The 12,445-nt window shown below is 43.6% G+C and overlaps 1 long non-coding RNA gene across 1 annotated transcript in view; it reads left to right on the top strand.

Moving 5' to 3' along the window:
- Positions 1–10,570: 10,570 nt before the first annotated feature.
- LOC103356076 (uncharacterized) overlaps positions 10,571–12,445 on the top strand; it is a 13,751-nt gene continuing 11,876 nt past the window's right edge. Inside the window, exons 1-2 of the long non-coding RNA XR_520123.1 lie at positions 10,571–10,581; positions 11,076–11,080. This is a non-coding gene — a long non-coding RNA (uncharacterized LOC103356076). The remainder of the gene's footprint in view (positions 10,582–11,075; positions 11,081–12,445) is intronic.

Here is a 12,445-nt window from a genome sequence, read left to right as displayed (position 1 = left end):
TTCTAATCTAGCATCCTGTCTGTGTATGCGGCAGAAACAAGAGGCGCACGTAAACACTGTTTACATATCTCTCAAATTCTCCCAAAAGCGCTTATACCTTTGCAGACAGGGCTTCGCGCTCCGTTTCTTTTAGAAATTCTCGGATAATTCATTTTTTTGCTTTCCGCTTCCACACAACAACGCATCCCTGTGTCCCAGTGTATCCTGTCAATGCAGACAGACAGCCAACTCACCACCCACTTGTGTTACATGGGGCTTTAGAAAAAAAAAAAAAAACCTTTGTGTTGAAGCTACAGGCAGACTGTAAACACTGCAGGAGTCGCTTTCATGGGACAGAGCATGAATCAGATTTCGGCGGAGAGACGTTTGAGGCCTTAAATGAAAAATAATAACCTGTCAAGTTAAAGTTATTTATGAGCTCTTAAATGAGACCAAATGATTGTAAACAGTGCTCAGACTGTTCGGTTTATCGGCCTTATGGTTAAAGCTAGTTCCACGGCTCATCATCTGTATTCACGCCACATTAAGTTGTTAATCCACAGCTCCTTTGGCAAACAGAGGTTTGAGCACTGCTCTGTGCACTGTCAAAAATGATGCTTTTTATATTGTCAGAGAGTGAAGGAGGGGATGAGGAGACAGAAGTGAAGGGAAAAACTCAGGATGCAACTGAGAGTAAAGCAGGTGTGAACGATTTAAAAGTTGAAGAAAAATAATGTTCTCTTATTTCTGAAGTTTAAATTCCACGTCAGAATTGTGTAGATGGTAGATGCTGTTTGATTCTACTTTTGAAATAAAGACTGGTTTGTCCATCTTTTGACCTTCGTGGTCCTGTGATGGAGCAGCTGATGTGAGGAAGGTTTCATGGCTTGACTCATAGTGATGATAGATTTACCCAAAGTTATTTCTGAAACAATAGTTTTTAGTTTTGTACAGAAGTAAAACAAAAGCAGACTTCTCCATTCCTGTGAATGACATTTGGATTTAAATGTCATTTCGTTGGCTGAAGTGATCCAGCAGATTTTAAATATTGATATAAGACTCATACATATATCAGTGATACACATCCAGACCACCGTGTCTGCAGCACCCACTGTTCCTCACGAGTCGTGCATTGCGGCTCAACAGACACTACGAAAATAAGAATTTCAAAACGTCCCTCTCAAGCGGTGAAACAGCTGTCAATTTGCCGTCTTGGTGGAGCTGCAAAGCGGTGGCAGCGAGCTGGGAGATCCCTCCTGTCTCCCTCCACCTGGATCCATCGCCCTTGACGCCCACTTTCAAGGACACCTGACAAACTCCGTGGTGGAGTTCGATAATGTAGGCAGCGATCCCGAAGAGCCCCGCGCAGCAGCTGCTTGGGCGGCCGCTCGGGGAGAGGGGTGAGAGCGAGTGTGTGTGAAAGACAAACAGAGGAAGAGGAAGAGCATCTGAGGAGAAGACAGCGTTTATGCAGATTAATCCAGTGCAATAATTGTTTTCATTTACCCAGGGGAAGCCATCAGAAAATAAAATAAGTCAATGAATGCTGCGGAGTGAAGATTTCACGTCGCTAATCCCAGTTAAAAATCTTTTCTCGTGAGTGATGATAAACTTTTGTTTTCCGGAGTTTGTCGACACCACGCCAACGCTGGGAGAGTCTTCGCTTTATGGATTCCACATGATGCTGGAAAACATCCCTTTTGAGATTCAGCTTCCATGTTGGCATGATTGCATCACATCACTTCTGCAGATTTGTCGGATGCACATTCATGCTGCCAATCTCCTGTTCAGTCACATCCCGAAGGTGTCCTGTTGGATTCAGATCAGGTGCTTTTTTTTTTTGTTTTTCGCACCACTCCAGACACTGTTGTGGTGAAAATCTCAGGAGATCAGAAGTTTCAGAAATACTCAAACCGAGTCCGTCTAGCACCGACAATCATGCCACTGTCAAAGTCGACGAGGTCACATATTTCCCGCTTTCTGATGTTTGATGTGAACGTCAACTGAAGCTGCTGCGTTGTGTTGGCAGGAGTTTATGCATTGCGCTGCTGCCACGCGATTGGCTGATTGGAGAAGGGCATCAATAAGCAAGTGTTTCCTCATTAAGTGCTTGGTGAGTGTATGTGTTTGACTAAAGGGCCCCGTCCTAGTTGCAGTAACGTTATGGCGCCATGGCAGTCTGCCCAAAAACTTGCAGAATTCACAACTTACATTGACAAGACTGGGCGAACAGATAACTTCAGATATTTTTACAACACATACAGATAGATTCTGATATTCTCTAAGGAAGTTCAAATTCCCACATAATGCCAGTGTGGGAAGTTGCAGACAGATTTAACTGTAGTTTCGTGTTGGGTAGGAAGAAGAAGAGCATTGCAGTTAGTCAGATTTTGAGGAAAAAAAACAACCATATAAAATGTACACTTCCATCTAGTTCTGGGTATAAAAATACACTCCGCATGCACCTTCTGCAGGGAAACAGGGCTGATTTAGTTAGCGTGGGGCTACTGGACCAGGGGGTTATCCTTTGATGCAAGATTAATTAGTCATAGAGGTATGTTAAGCTTAAATTAGGAGTTTTTTGTGTCACAAAGCTCTTTTAACCTGCTGGATTGCCATGGTAACTAATGCTGCACAGCTAACCTGCTCCATCGGAGGTTCTGTTCAGAGTTTCAGATTTACATCAGTTGCAAGAAACCCCTCTGTTTGACCACTTTCCTGATGATTCTTTAAGAATGATGCAGATTCTAAGCTGAGGGATTGTGTTTTATCTGTAAACCTGTAGAGCTGTACATTACTGATACCGCTGAATGAAGCCGTACAATTACTGCCAACTGTACATATTGAGTTGTCACGGGAACCTACAGGCATTCAGTTGGCAATGCAGAAAACACAATTTTATTAAGTCTGTTTCATAGTGCTGGTGCTGCAGCCTATGGAACACAGATAACAAAACTGATTAGTCTATTGGTATTTGTCACAGAGAATAGTCAATCAAAAACCTTAATTTCATTTTGATTTGAAGTGATAGCCTTCAGTTTAAATGTGCAGCTGCATTGAGATGTACTGAGCGGTAAAAAAAATATATGTTCACTTGCTTCTTGCATCATTTGCAGAAGCAGCCTTTTTTTTTTTTATTGAATTCAATTTTGGATTTCTCCATTTTAACACCACGTTCTTCGTGTCTGAGGTACATGATCAGAAACAAGAATCACGTGGAGCATTAAACGTCTTATTTATGTGAATGTGCACAGATGGAAAAAGAAATCCTGGATTAACAAAGAAAGTGGATAACCGGCGTTGTGATATATCCATTACCTCTGATCAGGATTAAAGGTTTTGTCAAGCTAATGTAAAGAAAGCCACGTTGAACTTGTCTGGTTAATACAGCCGTCTGGGTTATGAAGATTAAATACATGCAAAAATATTTGAACATATTAAATAAAGTGCAGATAAATGTCTGTGTTTAATACAAAAAAAAAAAAGAAGGTCCACATCAACATGTTTGTGCGAGTCTTAAGTGTGAAAACTGAGCTCCGTTCTCACCCTCCTCCCACCACCTCAGTGCTGCAGATGACATTTCATCAAATATTTATAAAAAACAATCTCAGAACAGCGTAATTAGAGGCTGGGTTTAATGTCGTCCTAATCCTTGGGCTCCGATTTCAGCGCCGTCCTCGCTGTGCGGTTATGGGAGCCAGTGCCGCAGTGTCTACAGCCGAGCGGGCGGCCAATGAGCACCCGGCCATGTGACGTCGTGCAGAGCACCTCGTCAGTGCCTCACCTATGAATCAACATTTGATTTCTCCCCTCGCTCCCCTTTTCTGCTGTCATTCCTATTTATCTCACTCTTAGATATGCATAAAGCAGCTGCACTGTAATATGCTGACAAGACACACGCGCACTTGGCAGCCGCCACTACATTCCCCCTGAATGGTTTGCAGGAGAGGAGCTGCTGCCGCTGCTGAGCTCATTATTATATTTTCAGGTTATTAATTACTTTCCAATTACTTAAACAAATATGCTACATTGAGTGCCTAATTTCCCCACTAAACTGCAGCAGATGGATGTGGCTTTGGCTCAGGCCGGCTAGCGCTTGGTGTCTCAGCATAAAAGCAAAGCACAGAGACGGAGAGGAATATCATGCACTGGTTGCTACTCTCTGCTGTCTTAGCTGTAGCACATTAGTTAATTAGTGAACCCTATAGCAGGGCAGCAGGACGTGTATGTTTTCCGTGCAGCCTTGCAGAGAAGCAGCTGTTATTTATTATTCATGCACTTTGAAGGGGAGAAAAGTTGTGGCGATTTGGCGTTTTGTGAGCCAGTTTTGCAAAAAGCAGTTTTTATAATAAATAATATGTAGCTCGCCGCTGACAGTTTTGTTCGTTAATGTTGAGTTTTGGGTGGGCGACGGGTTGTCGGATTGCATTAAAGACGGTATATGTACGTACCGAACGCGGCGGCCTATGTTTGTGTGTGCGCTCGTCTGTTTGCGTACACACCGACTCCCGCGCAAAATAGGAGCCAAACTCTTCAGTCACATCTAAAAGCCTAATGGGAAATCTCTCCCCTAATTAAGATGCATGAATAATTCAAGTGGTGGCACGCTAATTAGTATTCCATCAGTCCTCTGTGGCGATGACGGCCTGTCGAGGCTCATCGCAGCTAGTTACGGCCTGCGCGAGAGGAGGACGGCTGAAGAGAAGGAATGTAGACACCTTGAGAGCGGCTTGACAGAGTATCCTATCATTACTGTAGAGAGCATGACAAGCTTCCTATTTTCCTCCATCTCTGTAATCAACAACAACACCGATCCTTTGTCTGGAGAGAATCTGGCGAGAAAGATATAATTTGAGGGGGGGGGGGAAATGAGCCTTGGGACAGGAATTTTTTGATTTTCTTATATCTAACTTCAACCAGAGAAGGAAATGCTACATTTATTTGTCTGAGCATGTGTAGTTTTTCTAGTCACCCTGGGTGCAGTGAAACGTCCATATACACATTGTACTGCTTTAAATGCATGATTTAGCAGTGTTATGGCCCCACAGTTATTGCCTCTCTCTCAGAGGGGCTGTTTAATGCTAGTAAAAGCAATAAAGAGGTGTTAAGATGGAAATTAAGTCTGGATAAATCACTGAGGTTAACTCTGCTTTGGCTCGCAATTACAGTGTGCCTTCAATGAAATTCATTACTTTATTCACAACAGGAGTATTAACCCTGTGCGCAGATGTGCTAATGTAGCTGTCATCTTGCATAATCAGCTTTCTGTATGGTTTTCCTGCTACGAGGATATCATCGAATACGATACCGTCTTTAATGTAATTGCAGCTAGGTGTTACGATAACACGCATTAACGATGATGAGCGATATACGAAGCTTCTGCGCGGGCCTGAGTTTGAGGATTCACCGTTTTTGTTACCATGAGGCGCACACACACACACACACACACACACACACTGTCTGGCACGCACACGGAAAAGAAGAAAGGCTCCTGTGGGCCCTCGTCTGTGTGAGTGTATGTAGCCCCGGGGAGGCAGGCTGAGGTTTTGTTGCGTCTTTGTGCTGGGGTTAACCTTGGCTCTGGGCTAAACACACAGGGAATGTTCTGAGAGGACCTTCAGCCATCAGCAGTGGCTTTTCATATACTGCTCCACTCCTGTGGGAGCGCCGCCACAAACACAACTATTGATCCACTGTCACACTCTCACACACTCCTCCCCTCGGCATTTCTCTTTTCTCTTAGCCGTCTGGGTAATGTGTGTGTGCGTGTGCGTGTGTGTGTGTGTGTGTGTCAGCCAGGCTAAAAAAAAAATCAAAAAAATAAAAACTCTCCAAAGTGGTCACAGATCCCATGATGTGGTATCATGGGTATCGATGTGTTATTGGTGTCCTATGTATCCTGTGGGCTTTGACTTTTGCATTATGTTTCTATGTATTTTCATCTATTTTCTAACCTATTTATAGCCATAAATGCCCTGCAGTGGATGTGTTCAAAATATGAACTATGCTCCATTATATGGGGACTTTAACTAATTGGAAAAACTGTAAATGGTGACCTCATGCTGAACGACTAAGCCTCACCGTTTCACCCCGTAGCAGGATCGATCTTCCTTTCTCTTCTTGACTGACATCCCATTGATTTCTAATGTAGAATGAACCTTTATTGTGCACTGTTACATTATATCCCGACTGCCTGTTTCCATAAGAAATTCATCAGACTGAGTGAAGCAAGTAAAGAAACACATTTTCACACACTTTGCAAGAAAAAAGAACGCTGAAGGCTCCATCTGAACAAATACTTATTTTTTAATTGATTTGATAGTAGCTGCAGCAAAAGTAGAAACAAAATTCTGTTATTATTTCAGTGTTTTTAATGAGTTATGTGCTTGTGGTTGGTTTCTAGGAAAAAAAATCCTCATGTTATTTGTTTTGTTTGTTTTTATATGTTGATTTTATGCTTTCTGGGGGATAAATTTGACTAAAACTCTCTCTAGGTTACATCAGCAGCTGATTGGAATTCAATAATTTTAATACTTGAAGTATTAGTGGCACAAGGTTGTGTTGTGTTAATTTAGAGTGTAGCTATTCTCTCAGTGTTATGTTTGGAATAGATTGGAACATCTCTGATCTTCTGTGTGTAGGTAGAAAGAAATTGAAAGTTATAAAACTCAGGTTTGTAGGGAAGATTTAAGAAGATCCATCCATTATCTATACACCACTTAATCCTCACTAGGGTCACAGGGGGGCTGGAGTCTATCCCAGCTGACTCAGGGTGAAGGCAGGGGACACCCTGGACAGGTCACCAGTCTATCACAGGGCCACACTTAGAGACAGACAACCAAGCACACTCACATTCACACCTACAGACAATTTAGAATCACCGATTAACCTCAACATGTTTTTGGACCTTGTGGGAGGAAGCCGGAGAACCCGGAGAGAACCCACGCTGCACGGGGAGAACATGCAAACTCCACGCAGAAAGATTCCGGTGCCCCCACCGGGACGCAAACCAGCGACCTTCTTGCTGCGAGGCAACAGTGCTACCAACTGCGCCACCCTGCAGCTATCTAAGAACATACAGTGTAGAAAAGTTTTTTTTCAGTGGACACACAACTGCACATTTTTGTCTTCCCACAAATTAAGCATGCCATTTTGAATGTAGATTACATGTGCAGAGAAGAAAAAAAAAAAAGTCATCTGATGAACACATCTATTCCTCCGCTATTTGCCAATAAACCCAACCTGATGAGTCTTTTATTTTGAAGTCTGCACCATCATTTCTCCATTAATTTCACAGCGCTTGCTGCTTAGTCTTATGGTGAAAAATGTTCTCTGGTATGTCATCTTAAAAGTCAGTCGATGTTTTTAATTTCACCAGTCGAACCAGCTTTTTCATGAAACCTGTTGACCCACAGTTTTACTTGGGTCATGTCAGTCAGTTGTGAGTCCATCAATAATAAAATAAACTCAGAGAACTTGAAGTGCACAGGGAGTTTTTCAAAATATGGAAAAGGGAACTCCTGACAGATGGAGTGAGGAGTGAAATAGAGAGGAGGAGACCAGAGTTGAATAGAGAAAGATTTGCAGGAAAAAAAAAAAAACAGAAAGGGGAGAAAGAAGGGTCTGAGGGACCGCGATGAATCATCTCCACATCCTCTGTACGCTGAATAAATAGCAGGCCATTTCCACATCATAAATATCATCCCTGCTTAATGTGCTGAGCTCCGAGGTGGGCCCAGACTGTCTTACCCTGGGGTTGATTTTTTTTTTTTTTTGAGGAGGGGATGGTGCTGGCTACAGGGAAGGATGCTTTACCTGCAGCCCCAGGAGAGGGGGGCAAAGGGCAGCTTAATCCCTGAAGCAGGTACCATATCTGTCCTGGTCCCAGGAGGGGCAGATGTGCTCCAGATGCCAGGATGGACAAAAAGGAGCATTAATCATTTTCAGCCTGATGACTCTCCCCTTCATCTCTTCAGTGTGTGCACGAGGCTGAGTGAACGACAGACACACATTCATGCACTTCTACATGTCCTCGCTGTCGGAACCACGTGAAGACTTGGGGGCCAAACTGTCGAAATCTGGACAAAAATAGGAGACGATACTTTACGGATACACATTTTCTATCTCTTTTATCCCTCTTGAATGTAGACCTCTCATGCTGAGCAAGTCGGTGACATTGTGCTCCGATTTGTCCTGACGTGTGGAGGGTTGAGCTCATTTTTCTGGATGTCAGGCATTGTCCCCTCTGATGAATCCTCTGGCCTGAAGCCTGGGCAGATTGGCTCACACACTGACTACAGGCAGGTGATTGATGACTGGAGTAGTAGTCTTCAGCTTTGCTCTGATTTCCCCTGACCAGCGTATCTGACAGCCCCAATCGCCAGGCGGACATTGGAATCGGGCCCTCCACCATCCGACGCTTAAACCTCCGGCAGATCTCGCCGCTTTGACTGCCTTGCGCCTCTCTGTGTTTCGAAACGGTGGAAAATCTAAGCTTGAAATGCCTGCGCGCCGAAAAACAATGGTGCCTTTGGAAGACCGTGGTGTATTACACCCACGCAGACGCGAGATAACAGTCAGCTGGCTGTTTTCCACATTCAAGCGCAATTAAGACGGATTTTGTTGCATATCTGGGGTCCCATTCAGAACGGCTTCTCTCAGCATCCCTCACAAAAGGAAGAAAGCGGCGAACCTCCGCCTCCCTTCACAGCCTGGTTTGAAGCCCTTGCATCAGCTATTTGGATGAACACTCGCCTTGGAACACATATAGGTGGTGTATCGTCTCCTCAATTAGCACCTTTTCCAAAGCCCCCCCATGTCCCATTCCCTCCCACAGTACGGGTGTGAAATTTAAAATCCTCCACCAGCGTGATTGCTCTTCTCTTCGGGGCACCGTGCTGCTGAGGCAGCATAATGACAATCACCACAGTAGCCCGGGATGGCGGCGCTACAAAGCAGAGGTGTTTACGGGGGGAAGAACCGCGAGCCAAACTCAGCGAGGAGCGAAGACGAGACGGTGACTTAACAATGGAATTAGCAGCGTCGTACTGCGACTCTCCGATGAGTCATCAGGTTTGCTCGGCCACGCTTCTCAGTGCCAGTCCTGACCGTCTGTTTGTTCCATTAAAACATCCCTCAGTCCCTTCCACCCTTCCCTCATTTCAGACTCCTCTCTACCTCTCGCTGTCCCATGGCAGCTTACCAGGTGGGCAAAGTTGCACCTTGCAATTACCAGGCACCCACCTGGGAGCGAGGATAAACGTCTGGGTGGTTCGAGGAGACATGATTGGCTGCGTCTACCCTCGCTGATGGATGGCTTTTTGGGCATCTGTCTCAGCGGAAGAGCTAGCAGATGATGGCAGGTGGGGGTGGGATTTCTTTTTGGATGTTTTTTTTTTAAAAAATAGAGATATTTTTGTCTTTTATTCAAAGCTCCAGCTGCTATTACTCAATAGTTTCTCTCTGTCAGCCCCCAGTTTTGTCTAACTTTGGCTTCGGAGGATGAAAACGGCACAGAGAAGATGCATCACAGTTTAGAGTTCAGTTAAAAAAGGAAAAAGTCGAGCTATTTTCCATAAACTAAGTCCATCAGTTGCTGTTGCCAAGCGTTCCATTTTTAGCAAATTCAACATACAGTGACAAAGTGACAGATTTATCACTTCAAATTCAACTAATTCACCTTCATTAAGTTGTTGGGGAAAATATGTAAGAGCACGCCTATCGATGTTTTCTACAATATGTTTGGAAATGTTTCAGGAAGATGACAAATCCATGTGTTTGAGCAAATGTAACGGTATCTCAGCTAACACTGGCTGGACTTGCTGGATGTTTAACTACCATCTTTACATTAATTAAACAGCAAGACAGAACTGTTAATTATAGCCCACACTCCAGGGCAAAGCAGTATTACACTAAAATATGTCGTAGCTTTGTTGGACCATAGCTCAAAATGTACTAGTTTCACAATAAAGGCTCTAAAATTGTAAGTTGCCTGTAATCATTTGGCCTTTTCTTTTCTATTGGCCTTTTATTTTTACACTTAGTTGTGTTTTCAGGCGTTGTTTACTTTTGTCCGTTTTCAGTTACTGTTTGCTTTTGTCTGTAAAACTTCCACTCCTATACAATTAAAATCCATTCACATTTACATTTTGAGGGAAACCTGTTTTCGTCCCAGATTACATTTGTTTGTGATGTTTCACAAATATGTTTCAGATCACCATATCTTATTGTTTAATTCATTGTATGTCATATATTCTGCATGTAGTTATTGTTGTTACAGTCTAAACTAAGCATGATAGAAGCTAACTACAGAGTTTTGGTATCAAAGTGTAACCAAACAGCAACTGAAAACTTAAAGTATTACAATGAATGGCGGCAAAAGTCTAACAATAGCGGCTCAGCACTGACGTGAAACAGTCTCCTAGATGAAAGTTCTGTTGATGAACTATACCTAAATCATCCAGTTCTGTCTCCCAATGTGCACTTTGTGGTTCTCTTCAACCAGAAGATTTTCCTCCTACGTCACAGTCTTGTTTCTCAGTAAGAAAATACATTTGTTTCTAAATTAGATGAATTTTCTTTCAAAACATGAATGGAGTGTGGGTGTAGTTGTGCAGTTATTACATCACTTCTTGGACACGGGGTTGATAGGCCACAGTTTGGGTTCAAACACACTTGTGTAAATGTTGACCAACTGTTCAGCGTCTTCCTCACGGCCCACAGGAAGTGCAGGGTTCCTGTATTCAGGCCCTCGAGCCCATCAGTCGCAATGCCAAGTAGGCAAATATTATTAAATCACAACCTGCAGCTTAGACGAGGATGAGTAACACGAGGAGGGCAGAGGGAGGGAGAGGAAACCAATGCACCTTTCTAGCCAAGCCCAGACACATTACTATGGCAGACTTCCCAGTGTCCTGCCCATCAGAGCCCAATCAAATATTCTATTACATTATTCTCCAATTTCTGCCCCCTATCAGCTTCGGGGGCCCAGGGGCCTCGCTACCAACGTCGGCCGAGGAAATGTTTCCTCTGCATCCATCTGTGGTGATGGGAGGACATATTGGAAATCAAAGCAGGAACAGGAGGACGGTGCAGAGGGCAGGTCCCTCGGCTCTGGGCAGGCTCCTGTTTGGCCAGGACTTACCAATCCATGGAAGAAAGCAGTAGGGAGAGGTGAATTTGTACATCACATGCACACACACACACACACACACACACTGCTTACTGTACATACGTATGTTGATAAATATGGGTGAACCATATGCATACAGGAGTAGAAACACAAGACAGCACTTGTTTTTTTTCTTATTCAAAGTTGAGCTATATTCTATTTCCAGTTTTGTAAGTGGAGATAGAGACAGTCACATGGGATTATGCTTGAATTCCCACCAAGTGCAACTTTCACACAGGTCAGTTTCAGCAGCATCTTCGAGCTGAAGATTCACACAGCGGTGAACAAGCTCAGGAAAAACTAAAACAAAAAAAAAAAAAAAAGAACAACAAGCAAGTTCACAAAAATAAACACAGTGAAACTAAAAAAGTAAGAAAATACTGATGGGCAGTGCCAAGACGTGAGAAAAACAATCTTGAAAAAGCCATAAAAACTGCAGAGGACACCCAGTGAGGGCTCTCGCCAATTAATCCGGCCTCTGCTCCTCTGCTCAAGCTGCCCACTGCTTTCCTCTGAGCGGGGTTTTACTGAGCGTTCTGTAATCTCCCACCCTCCCAAAAAAAAAAAATCCCCCTTCAGGAGACACTTCCTAAGGCCTCAACTCATATCTCTGCAGCACAGTCGGTCAGCGTTGTGGTCCCAGCTTAGAAGCACAGCTGCAGAGGTTCTGGCTGCACCCAAAACAAAATCAGAGCCCCCCCTCGTTCGCTGCAGAAGGAGGGAGAATTTTGAAATCTGGCATTAACAGGCATGCTATTTATAATTTTTAATTAGTTATTTTTACACACTTGGTTATTCAAGAATCATTTGTAGGAGTTGCTTTGTCCATTGAAGCATTCACTCTCTCTCAGGGAGCTTCTTCCCAACCACCTCCAACAGTCTGCGCCGAAAAAACATATACATGCTTTTGGCATCTGTTGGCAACTATGTGTTGTAGTTTGTTGGTGATACTTATCATTCAAGCCTAACATTGAATAAATGTTCAAACTCTTAATATCATGCATTTTATTAAGAACTGTGTCAAGAAAGTTATGTTTCCAGCACTACTTGTCAGTCTGTTTCTCTGTTGGCAGCAAAAACTGCCTGGTTAATTTTCATGAAAGTTGGCGAAGAGGTAAAGCACGGGCCAAAGGAGGAATACGTTAAATATTAGAGTCCATGCCTGGTAGCACCACCAGTCGGTCGAAGTTGAACGTGAGTTCACATCAGAGCACCTTCAGCTGTAAACTGAGACCACTGAGGGGCAGCACAGAAGGCCACAGGAGGTTTTTTTCTGCGATCAAATTGTAAAACTCC

Source organism: Stegastes partitus, unplaced genomic scaffold (assembly GCF_000690725.1).
Source record: "Stegastes partitus isolate 25-593 unplaced genomic scaffold, Stegastes_partitus-1.0.2 Scaffold182, whole genome shotgun sequence".
NCBI lineage: Eukaryota > Metazoa > Chordata > Actinopteri > Pomacentridae > Stegastes > Stegastes partitus.
Note: the sequence above shows the minus strand (reverse complement) of the source record. Positions and strands in the feature narration are given on the sequence as shown.